Below are 12,686 nucleotides of genomic sequence, written 5' to 3' on the forward strand. Positions count from 1 at the left end.
TGCTCCTCCTCTAAGAGAGTGCTCTAACCACAGGGGTACAGGAAATTCTGAAAGGAGGAAAGTGCGCCCTCCATCTGTCCTATATAAGCTGTTCTACTGTGGATAAATAATGAAAGCGTGACTGGAGCAGTGGGACTGGACCTGGGTCTTCCATCTCCCGCCTGGGTGTCCTCATCACTAGGCTACAGACTCTGTATGTTGCTTGTTTCTCTCCTTCTCCCACAATGACTATTGCACTTGCAGTTCAATAGGCACTGAGCCAGATGTAACCCAGTGGTTAGGGTGCCCACTGAGGATGTGTGCTTTGATGATTGGTTGCAACCTCCCTCCTGGCTTTTTTGTTATCTGACCTGTGACGGATGGACAGTTTGGGCCAATCAGTTTCTTCACACATGTAATATTCTTTGCTCTACATTGTTCCAATAGCCTGATCAAGCTGTTAGCAGAAAACAGAGTAAAGGTGCACTGCACACTTCATAAAAGGTAAAGAAAATAGATCAAAGAAACAGTAACATTTCTTCCTACCTTTGAGGCTTGGCATCATGGCTAGTAATTTCACTGTTAAATAAGGCAAAAAGATCACCTTCTCAAAGCTGCTCTATGCAGGTAAAGCTGAATCCAGCATAAGAATCATATCACAACTTCCGAGGGGACAGGAGAATATGGTTTCCTCCTGTGGCTGATTTCCTCGTTGGCAGAGATGAGTTGATGGAGCCGCAGGATACTTGATCTTAGTCTAATTTATTTAAAAAGCAATGCCAGAAGGCAAAAGCAAGATTTACTCTAGGTGGCTGAGTATGAACATAGGTGTGTAGAATGAGGTATTTTTTGATAAACACTTGTGATTGTAAAACCCAGTCCTAGGGATATTCAGGGAACGGGAACATAAGAGAAACGAATTCATATCAAGATCTGAGTATTTATTGACAAATTGATTTTTGCTGCAGTCACCACCTCCGTGTCTATGTTACAACAACAACTGTTCCAACCTTTATAGCACCTTTCAGTCAAAGATCCCCATGAGCTTTACAAATTAATCAGAGCTGGTTGAAAAATACCAGTTGGTGTTGTAGCAGATTTAGCGGTTTGTTTGTTTTTTTAATTTCCTCTGAAAATTTTTTGGGTTTTCAATGAAATAGCGAAACAAACAATTCAAAGGTTTCAGAGTAGCAGCCCTGTTAGCTACAAGCTCACAAAAGCTCATGCTCAAACAAATTGGTTAGTCTCTAAGGTGCCACAAGTAAACAATTAAAAAAACCTCCAAAACAACTGCCTCAAACAAGGGCTTTCGGTTGACAAAACAAAATTTCAAATGAAATGAAAAATTTCTGTGAAAATTTCAGTGGCATTTGGGTGGGCTCAGCGACTCTTTAATCTTTTATTTAGATGCCCAAATATGGCGTGAGAGGACCTAACTTTATGTAGCCAGATCTGGACACTCGGGCCATCTTATCCTCTGTTTAAGAGAAAGAAACAGGCACAGTGCGGTCAAATTACGGGTAGAAGAAGGTCGGTAGCAGAACTGGAAGCAGAAAGCAGGATGACTAATCAGCCGCCCCCGTCACACTAGCGAAAGGAACAGAGCGAGCAGCCCAGCCGGGGAGCTGTGAAATGTTCCCAGAAAGCGAGGGACTGACCTATCCCCCAACGTGCAAAATCGCTGTGCTGGGGGGGTGGCAAAAACCCTCCACAAGGGAGAGGAAACATAATGGAAAACAAAGCCAAGCTCTGCCCCAAGGTTGGCGCAGCTCACGCGTGCACCGCCTCGCCCCCCGGATCCGCATGCTGGAGCTGAGACAAGGGGGCTTTGCAGCAGCGAGACCCCCAGAGCTCAGGAAACTCCCGCTCGGGGGGCCCGCTCCGCACCCGGCGGCGCGCCCCGGGGCAGCGCGCGGGGCCCTTTGCGCCCCAGCCGGCGGTGCGGGGCCGGCGGTGCGGGGCCGGGAGCGCGCGGCCGCCCCGCCCCAGCCTCGGGGGGCAGCGGGGCGCTTGGGCCTTGTAGTCCCGGCCCGGCGGCAGGCCCCGTGCGCAGGGGCGGCCGGGAACTACGACTCCCACAATGCTCCGCGCGCCAGGCGGCCCGTCGGCAGAAACCGAAAGCCCGGCGAAGGGAGCCGGCGCCTGGATGGGGAGGAGACGCGGCGGCGGCGGCCGTGGGGCGCAGGCTGCGGGTCGGGGCTGCTCCGGCGTCTCCCGGCGCCAGGCGCTCCCGGGCCGCGGAAACTTTGTAGCAAGTTTGGCCAGGTCAGCGGGCGGGGGCTGGGAGAGCTCCCGCGGGGGGGGGGGGCAGGAGGAAAAGGGGGGGTGGGAAGGTGGGGGGGGACAGAAGGAGGAGGAGGAGGAGGGGGGGGTGGGAAGGCCGGAGGGGGACAGGAGGAGGAGGAGGAGGAGGAGGAGGGGGGGGGTGGGAAGGCCGGAGGGGGACAGGAGGAGGAGGAGGAGGAGGAGGGGGGGGTGGGAAGGCCGGAGGGGGACAGGAGGAGGAGGAGGAGGAGGAGGAGGAGGGGGGGGGTGGGAAGGCCGGAGGGGGACAGGAGGAGGAGGAGGAGGGGGGGGGTGGGAAGGCCGGAGGGGGACAGGAGGAGGAGGAGGAGGGGGGGGGTGGGAAGGCCGGAGGGGGACAGGAGGAGGAGGAGAAGGGGGGGTGGGAAGGCCGGGGGGGCAGGAGGAGGAGGAGAAGGGGGGGTGGGAAGGCCGGGGGGGGACAGGAGGAGGAGGAGGAGGAGGGGGGGGAAGGCCGGGGGGGGGACAGGAGGAGGAGGAGGGGGGGGGAAGGCCGGGGGGGGGACAGGAGGAGGAGGAGGAGGGGGGGGGGAAGGCCGGGGGGGGACAGGAGGAGGAGGAGGAGGGGGGGGGGGAAGGCCGGGGGGGGGACAGGAGGAGGAGGAGGAGGGGGGGGGTGGGAAGGCCGGGGGGGGGACAGGAGGAGGAGGAGGAGGGGGGGGTGGGAAGGCCGGGGGGGGGACAGGAGGAGGAGGAGGAGGGGGGGGTGGGAAGGCCGGGGGGGGGACAGGAGGAGGAGGAGGAGGGGGGGGTGGGAAGGCCGGGGGGGGGACAGGAGGAGGAGGAGGAGGGGGGGTGGGAAGGCCGGGGGGGGGACAGGAGGAGGAGGAGGAGGGGGGGTGGGAAGGCCGGGGGGGGGGACAGGAGGAGGAGGAGGGGGGGTGGGAAGGCGGGGGGGGGGACAGGAGGAGGAGGAGGAGGGGGGGGTGGGAAGGCCGGGGGGGGGACAGGAGGAGGAGGAGGAGGGGGGGGTGGGAAGGCCGGGGGGGGGACAGGAGGAGGAGGAGGAGGGGGGGTGGGAAGGCCGGGGGGGGGACAGGAGGAGGAGGAGGAGGGGGGGGTGGGAAGGCCGGGGGGGGGACAGGAGGAGGAGGAGGAGGGGGGGTGGGAAGGCCGGGGGGGGACAGGAGGAGGAGGAGGAGGGGGGGGTGGGAAGGCCGGGGGGGGGACAGGAGGAGGAGGAGGAGGGGGGGTGGGAAGGCCGGAGGGGGGGACAGGAGGAGGAGGAGAAGGGGGAGTGGGAAGGCCAGGGGGTACAATAGGAGGAGGAAGAAAAGCGGGGGGAGGGAAGGCGGGGGGGCAGGAGGAGGAGGAGAAGGGGGGTGGGAAGGCCAGGGGGGGACAGGAGGAGGAGGAGAAGGGGGGGGGTGGGAAGGCCAGGGGGGGACAGGAGGAGGAGGAGAAGGGGGGGGTGGGGAAGGCCGGGGGGGGAACAGGAGGAGGAGGAGGAGGGGGGGTGGGGAAGGCCGGGGGGGGGGAAACAGGAAGAGGAGGAGGGGGGGAATGCCGGGGGGGGACGGACAGGAAGAGGGGGAAGGCCGGGGGGGGGGACAGGAGGAGAGGGGGGTGGCAAAGCAGGGTAGCCTGGCAGCTCATTCATGGCAGCATCTCCCTGGCTGGCTCTGTATTTGGTCCTGGTCCCTTCCTCCATCAGGGCAGAGCTGTGTTCTGCTCCTGCCTCTCTGTTGCGCGTGAGGCTGGGGGTCTGTGCCTGTGTTTCACACATGGTGCCATTGCATCACGCTGGCTGAGGGGCCCCAGGGAAACGGATGGCTTGTGGGGGTGTGTGGATTGGGTTAAGGACAATCAGGTGCAATCTGGGAGGAGAAGGAATAATTGTGCGGCTGGCTCTTCAGACTCCCCCATTGTGGAGGGAGCTGGGGGAGTCTCTGGCTGTTAAAAGAAGAGTGTGTGGGGTGGGAGTACAGGTAAGAGTCAATCTTCGGCTTTCCTTGAAATCCCAGTTTGCTTGTTCTGCCCCAAAGAACCTGACTCCTGTGTGCGTTCTCTGCATCGGCTGGGCTGGTTCCTGTAGAACCCCTCCTGGCAATGTATCTTCTGGATACGGTATTAATTCAGAGCCATGCGCTTGTGGGAGATAGCCTGGGGTGGGCCATCGAGCGTGCTCTGAGCTTATCAAAGCTTGCTGGGCCTGGGCCTGGCCAGACCCAACGAAGAAACTTTAGAAGTGAGGGAAGAGGAGAGGCTGCTAAAGCAGTCACGCAATGATACCAACTGGGGAGACCTGAAAGCTGATCCCCAGGAACTAGGAAGGCTTGATGCTGGTTATTGTTGATTGATGGGCAGGGATAGATGGTGGGATGAAGTGTAGCAGGATGTGTACTGTAGTCAGGATGTGCACAGTCTCACTTCAGCGGTGGTGGGACGGGTTCTGATCTTGCACTGATGTAGATCCAGAGCAACTCTGTTGGAATGAAACCGCTGCCTGACTCAGTGCAAGAGCAGAATTAGGACCAGCAGAACGCTTGGTGTCTTGTTGTTGCTCAGTGTTGTGGGAAGGAGCTGAGTCCCGTTGGTCCCCCTAGTGGCACTCATGATGTTCCCAGGGCTGATCAGGTTGCTCCTTGGATTTGTTTCCAACAGACCCTGATGTTTCAGTGACTTCAGAGGGAATGAATGGGGCTTGTACAGCATATTAATCTGCTGATCGTAATCCTCCTGGTTGTACTACACACAATCTGTGTAAGAAATGAATGACTGGCTAGATGCTAGGTGGGAATGTGTATCTGAGCTTCTTCTGAGGCCCTCTGCTCGGTCTGTAGACCAGCCTGTGATATTCCCACTCAGAGACACCTCAGCAGGAAGAGGAAGAAACAAATCAAGCTTTGTGGTTAATGTTGTGATCCCCAAATGATATACTCGGGGTTGCACTCAGTCTGATCTCACTTCCTCTCAGTCCCAGTTCCAAAGGGTGAAGGAGAAAGGGTATGAATACAGCCAGGGCAAGGTGTGTAAATTTCATTCCCTTTCCATGGGGTGGAATGGCTCACGGATGAGCTCCTATCTGTGGCATTGGCTCCCTGTGGCCGTTTCTCCAGGGCTGCTGGAGTCAGGTGCAGTTTGGTTTTTGTTTCTCTTCTCTCTGGCTTTATTTTTGGTGGGTGGTTTCAGTTGTCCCCTTAGGGGGTGAATTCATGTACTTCGCTGTTAATTAAATGTATATTGCAGATGGGTGAGTGCTCTGAAAAGCTTTAAGAGCTTCCCAATAGATTTCTCAATCAGTAAAGCACCTGCTGCTCTGTACTGGAAATTGCTCACAAGTGAAACACATGCTGCTTTCTCTGTCTGGCGCACCAGGGGTCTTATGTTTGTACAGTACTTAAAAGCTGTCCAGACCTGGGACAGGGGCAGGGGAATATAGCCTGTCAGTGGTGGTAGGGAGAGGGCCAAATTCAGACCTGGAAAGTCAGCAGCTGCGACTCCATCAAAGGCCCAGCACCAGGTCTGCATTTGGCCTAATAAGAGTAGCCCACATGCACTTACCCTGCTGTGAATGTCACTGGGTGCCTGACACAGCGGAGTGCTGGTGGCGTTCTCCCTGGAGATGCTTTAGGCCAGACAAAGCCAAAATACACTGTGGGCATGTAGGACTTGCACAGCAAGGGACAGAGTAGCCGAAGCAACGGATACTTCCCATCTTTAATGTATATGATTCTAAGAGCCAGGCTTAGTCTTGACACAAGCAGATTCAATTCCAGTGACTTTAGTGGTGCTGAGCCTGAGCTGGATTTGACACCCCCCCCCCCCTGCAACTCAACACTCACCCTTCTGGCTAAGAGCTATCACCAGATCCTTTGTGCCTCTCCATCCCTGGAGAAGGGATTTACTTGGCTCAGACTGGGCACCTTTGTTACTTAGAAGACCGAAGAGCTGGTAATTAGATAACACCTACTCTCATGAAGGGCAATGAAGAGACCATGAGGGAAGAAGCTTTAATCAGTCTAATCCTCACCTGCCCGCCCCCATCCCATGCCAAGCAACCAATTACTGTGGTAGCTAAATCACTTGTCTGTGGCTTCAGCTTGTTGGTGAGTGAATAAGGAATTGGGAGGAGAATCCCTGATTTCTGAGGCTTTGTTTTCTGTAAATATTCTGCATTGTTATGGTTGGAGTGCTTCCACACATCACATGTTGATTGGTGTCAGAAAGAGCATGTTTGAGTAACCCTGACAATGAGCTAGCAGAATCGGTGTCCCCTTGTTCCAGTCCATTGCCTTTTGCTCACCATCACTAATGACCTTGTGCTTCTGTGGCAGTTACTTTGAATCAGGAGGTTGAGGATTCATGTCCCTTCACCACCAAAGCTCTCTTTCTTGAGGCAGCATGGTCTTGTGGATAGGACATGGACCTGGGGGTCAGGTGACCTGATTCTATTCCAAGCTCTGCCACTGACCTACTGCGTTACCGTGGGTGAGTCATGTCACTGCTCTTTGTCATTCTACTCTTTCTGCTTGTCTATTTCTGTTGTAGCAGGGACTGTCTCATGTATTTGGAGCCCTGATCTCAGTTAAGGGGCTGCTGCAGTACAAATAGGTAATAACTTTCCGAGTTGTCATTTGGTACCACCATCTTTGTTTCTTGGGGTAATAATTTTGTTTCTGTTTTTATGCAGAACCCCAATACATTTCCCTTTCTAGACCCCCTCCCCAGTGCATCCACCTCAGACTCGTGGTCTGGGGAATACTTTGTAGAGCTGTTTACATTTGATTTGGGGCAGTCAGTGTTGCCTATGTGTTTTCACGTGCTTTTTGAGGAGCGGAGTGGGGAGAATCAAGCTTTGGAGAATTTTCCATAACCTGGTGGGTTTCTATTGCTTCTTTGAATAGGCTATACAGGAGCGTTGGGGACTTTGTACCTCCAAGGTATGGTACCCACTTCTTGCTGCTGCTCCCACATAGAGAGCCCACAGCATATAATCCTAGAACTATAAGGTTAGAAGGGACCTACTCTAACCCCCTGCTATGTCCTACTGTCCTTGTTCAGTCTGCAGTGGCTTTTTATGCTCAGTGAAGTTTGTGACCTTTTGTGGCGCTTGGTAGCATGGTGGCTTTTTTCAGATCAGCATTCACGACTAATTCCCCGGGAGCTGTGATGTCACTGACTGTTCCTTGCTGACGCTCGGCATATGGCAGCGGGAGCAGCAGAGGTAGTATTGGAAATGTCACGTCTCTATCAGAGCTTCAGCTGATGCCCCAGAAGTCTCAGAGCCTGCGGGAGCGGCACATATGCAGTCGCAGTGGCTGCAACCATCTCTGTTCTCTTTGTTTGGAGAGGGATATATTCATGGGAACCTGAACCATCTTGACTGATGATTCTGGGAGTAACTGACCATCATAGGCTGTTCTGAGATGGCAGCACTCTTCTGATGGCTCCTGAAATGTGCCAGTTTCCTTTCTCCTCTGATCTCTGCTCGTTGCATGCAGCAGCCAGCCACACTTGCGGTTGAAGTGGCTTGCTGTGGTGGTAACTTGAAAGGCATTCTCCAACTTGATACGTCCGCAACTACTGGGTCACGTTGCCCTTGCCTGCCTGTTCCTATTTCATCTGTTTTGTTTTTCTCCTCTTCTCAGATATGACTCTTCCCCAGGCCTTGTAGACTTCAGGGTCGTGCTGAATGGAGCCATGCAACTTGTGACAGCTCTGATCTTGCCTTTCTGTTTGAGGTTTTGTTTTCGGGGGTGCAGGGGTTGATGGCATGGAATGCAAGGTTCAGTGAGCGGACAGCTTGCAATTCCCCCCCGCAATGCATTCTGATTTGTAGCTCACCAGGGGTGCTTATCGGGGCGCTAGACTGGTGTCATAACACAGGGCTGGGGGACGGGGAAGGAGCCTGCTGTGTGACTTGCCTCAGTCCTTTTGTAAACTCAGATTGAAAGACCTTGAGGACTTGGTTGATTCCAGTTTTATTTCTTCTCCTTGCTCCCTGTCTCAGTTAAGATGTGATCAGACAGAATCTTGTCATCTGCTCTTGTTGATTCAGGAAAGCACCAATTGCCATACTCCTCTAAAGAGGTCAGATTAATGGAGGTTGCTATTAGCAACGAAAAACATCCTCTGTTTTCCTAGCTTCTTGGCGGGTTGTGCTGTCTCTTCAGGATTCAGGGAAGGAACCTTTCTTGGCCAACAGTATCCTCCTCAAGATGGAAAACCTCATTACCCTGTTGGCTTATCCAGCCCCAGCGGGGCTTAAACAAGTAGACTTGTTTGCCAGGTGGGCAGGCCTTGCAAGCAAACATGCCAGTTAGATAGCATGGCCTCATTTCCAGAGGTGCTGAGCACCCACAGTTCCCATTGACATCACTATGGCTATTGGGTGCTCAACACTCTTGGGGGAGGGACAGAACCAGGTCTCTAACCTTTCGATATTGCCTGGGTGCTCCAGAGGCCAGCCTGCCTGCCCAGACTCTGCTAGCCTCTGTCTTTTATTTTGGACTTCTGATGCCTCTCCTGTTGTGGCTGCTGCTAAATACTGTAAAAACCCTCTATTTTTCTCTGTCTTGTTGCTTTAGGTTCTGCGTGGAACTATAGTACCCAGGGGGGAAGAGGGGGAATCTCATCAAGCAGAGAGTCTGGTGCATCTGATAAGTGAGGAGAGTTGAGTCTTTATTAAGCGTGGGGCAGATAGGATCTGGGCAAGTGAGAGACATTTTTGCATCTCCAAAGCAGATTACTGCTATTGGGCAAACAAGGGACTTAGATTCATAGATACTAAGGTCAGAAGGGACCATTATGATCATCTGCTCTGACCTGCACAACGCAGGCCACAGAATCTCACCCACCCACTCCTGCGAAAAACCTCACCTATATCTGAGCTATTGAAGTCCTCAAATCATGGTTTAAAGACTTCAAGGAGCAGAGTATCCTCCAGCAAGTGCCCCATGCTACAGAGGAAGGCGAAAAACCTCCAGGGCCTCTTCCAATCTGTCCTGGAGGAAAATTCCTTCCCGACCCCAAATATGGCAGTCAGCTAAACTCTGAGCATATGGGCAAGATTCACCAGCAAGATACTACAGAAAATTCTTTCCTGGGTAACTCAGATCCCACCCCATCTAACATCCCATCACGGGCCATTAGGAACAGTCTTAAAATCCCAATTGCTTGGTTAGCAATAAGCACTTTGGATATAGTCCTGACACCTTAGAATTCTTGCCCTGCAGGGTAAATGCCATTGAATAACACGGAGTTCGGTTTTTGTTTTTGCTTTTAAAAAAAGGGGGGGGGGGGAGAGAAAATGCCCTCACTTCTCTGTGGGGCAGAGGGGTTTTGAGGATCCAGCCCCCAGTCTGAGAGCTATAGGTGCTCAGCACCTCTCAGGATCAGGCCCAGCTACCTACAGGATTTGGGGCATACAGAATCTTGTAAGTAAATGGTAGCAAAGAGAGGGTTTGGAAGGGTTACATACACTGGAATGCCAGGCTGATGGCAGAATCAAACTTTTGGGTTAACCTGCTGTTTGGACCCATTTTAGGTGTCTGTTTTACTCTACCCTGGCATCGGTGGGGCTTTCCATGTGCCTATTGAATGCTGAAATGTGGTTTGGACAACAAGTTACATCTTCCCCTCAGTCCACCCATGGAACTGTCTTTGTCCTCAGGAGTTGTGCATGAAGTTGGAGAGATGGGTTACAGGTTATGGCAGGCATGGTCTGGCAACCAGGGTGCAGGATCAGGAACCATTCCTAGTTTTGCCACCAGTTCACTGTGGAATCTTGGGCAAAGTTGTTCACTTCTGTCTCCCTATATGCAAAGTGCTATCACACTCTTCTTAAAGCACATAGATCACTGGAGGAAGGATGGTAAGTATGAGTTTGAAGTACGCTGTGTAGCCAGTAAACCAGCTGATGCTAACAAATCTGATCCCTAAAACCTATTTTGAATGTCAAAAGAGAAAGCAACAGCTAGCTACACAATTCATTCTGTCCTTGAGCAGCTGGTGCCTCTCTGGCCGCAGGCACGTCCGGACATATTAGACTTAAACATCTTGATTTGCTCTCTCAGCAGAGAAAGGGCAAGGCCCAGTCCCGTGTTGAAAAAGTGACAGAAATTCCACTCTGATCCTTCTGCTCGCTTGAAGGGGAATCTGGAACTTGGCGGGGCAGGCAATGAAGGCTCATCTGAAATCTTACTCCTGCCTTGTTCTGTGCCCCGCACCCTGTGGGATCAGCTTCTCGTTTTGACGTCCAAGTGCCCAAGGTGCTGATATTACTACTGTCCATTACTCCTATTGTAGCTCTGTTAGGGCACGTCTCCTGTGCAGAGTTAACCTCGGGGATCTGCACCCGGGTCTGAGCAGCCATGCGGAAAAGCCATGCTCGAGTTACTGTGTCCTCACTGGTACTGCTCGCTTCTCTGTGTTGCTAGGACTTGTGGGGGCACGTGCCAGAGTCCTTTGTGCCGCAGGAAGCGGAGGCACTGTGATTCTTTTCCAATCAATTGTGGGAGAACTTGGCTGCCCTTGGCACGCCGCAGGAATGGCGGGAAGGCATTGGAGGACTATCAGCATTTGAGATTTTTTTTTTTTTTTAAAGGTCGCATCCTCACTGCAAAGTGGTCTGGTTGCTAGCCCAAGTGAAAGCAGCTCTTGGGCTTTAGACTATAACTTCCACTGCACCAGCGAGCCTGGAGCGAAAGCTCCACTGATCAGGATTGTGTGTGTGTGTGTGTGTGTGTGTGGGGAAGCTGGGTTAGGGACAACACCCAGGTCAGAGCTTGAGTTAACTGTGCAGCGAAGACACGCCCTTAGATGTTGGAATCCTCTGCTCATCTCTGTATGGTTCAGTGTCTTCCAGGTCATATTCATGGCTTCTTTCCTAAGCTGGAATATTTTGTGTATTTACTTTGTTTTTAGCATGCCATATAGATATGAAAAGATCCACTATCCAATGCTGTGGGTACACTACTGGATAATTAAAAGAACCCTGAAACTAAGGCATCAACAGCCTGCTGTCTGCACAATCCAGTCCCTACAGAGTACCTGTGTGTCAAATGTCTGCAGAAAACTAGGGGTCTGATTCTCTATTCCCTTATACCTTACCCAGCCATTCACACTGATAAAAAGCAGGTACCTGATAATTGTTCAGATTTGGTAGCATTCTGCACCCACTTTGTACCAGGGTAAATTGCTATGCAAAGGGCAGAGTAATGAATCAGGTCATGGGTCTCTTAATGCTTACATCTATTCCCTTCCACTCTCCTGGTAAACTGTCAAGTGTTGTCTTTATGCCATGTGGGAGAAGCTAAACGTCATCCTCCCAGCATGTATACCAAATGAGAAATCATCCTAATCATTTCAGTCCTGCCAGATAATGAGTTGCCTCTAAAGCAACCAGTTTTGGAGATTTGTTTTTTGTGGCACTGAAATCTCGTACTGACAGAGCTGGGTTTGATCAGCTTCAGTGACGGAGCCTTTTAAGGTTCTAGGCTGCAACCTGCGAATTATTAGATGTCATTAGATCTAGATAATTAGTCCTGTCACCTGTGCATAGGACTGGACTAGATGACCTTCCAGTTCTGTGATTCTGTGATTAAAACACATTGCTGGAACAGACAATATAGGTTCCTTGTGCTTGCAGAGAAGACTGTCCACTAAAGGCCAGAAGGACATTCAACATGCTTATGAGTAATTGTTTTGGAGGAGAGGGGAGGTGTAATAAAGGAGAGGTCCATCAAAGGACCCACCTGGACTTTGGCTTGTAATAGCTCTTAATTCTTCAGAGAGCAGCTGAATACTGACCCCCACCAGTTTGCAGCCAGAAAGTTCCTGTATCCAGCAGAAGCCAGTTGGGAGGATTAATTGTTCTACAGGATTAGACTGTCCGGTGTCTTGTAAACCTCAATTTCAAGCAGACATTGACTGGGGCTGTGTTAGCCTCTAGTCGGGGCAGGGAAGGGTGTTTCTATAATGGGAAACCAGAGCTGCTTATTTTTGGTTGACCTGGGTAAAAAAGAGGAGTTTCTTGATATGGGGGGGGAGAGGGGGGAGGAGAGAGAGAGTGTGTGTGTGTAACTGACTGGAGGGCAGCAGAGCATTTACCGGAGTGACTGACGATTATGCAAATTTTTTTTAAAAAAAGAGTTCAGTATTGAGCTGACTTATGCAAGTACTATGCTCCCTCCTTGCTCCAGATAGACAATGTAACCTCATGGCGCCTGCTGCTCCGCTTAATGCTTTGGCAACATTTCCATGATAAAGGTTCATTTTCGCAGGCTGTAGGCCTTGTCCATCAAACTGGTCTGGAATGAGCCTGGGCACTTGAGATCTCACTCTGGTAACACTCCCCTCCCCTGCCAATCATCAGGAGCCTGCAGCTGGGATCAGATTAGGTGACAGTTCAGGCTTGACGCTGAATCACAGCTGTGAAATCAGAACCCTGAAATGTCCCA

The 12,686-nt window shown here is 52.3% G+C and overlaps 1 protein-coding gene across 5 annotated transcripts in view; it reads left to right on the plus strand.

Annotated features, from left to right (window-relative positions):
* The first annotated feature begins 2,097 nt into the window (after positions 1 to 2,097).
* The window catches only part of MIB2 (MIB E3 ubiquitin protein ligase 2), a 109,628-nt gene continuing 99,039 nt past the window's right edge, over positions 2,098 to 12,686 (plus strand). For all 5 annotated transcript variants that reach the window (XM_073317014.1, XM_073317018.1, XM_073317019.1 and 2 more), the window contains exon 1: positions 2,098 to 2,244. The gene's annotated coding sequence lies outside the window, so the exon portion shown is untranslated. The remainder of the gene's footprint in view (positions 2,245 to 12,686) is intronic.

This window comes from Lepidochelys kempii, chromosome 18 (assembly GCF_965140265.1).
Source record: "Lepidochelys kempii isolate rLepKem1 chromosome 18, rLepKem1.hap2, whole genome shotgun sequence".
In the NCBI taxonomy this organism is placed as follows: domain Eukaryota; kingdom Metazoa; phylum Chordata; order Testudines; family Cheloniidae; genus Lepidochelys; species Lepidochelys kempii.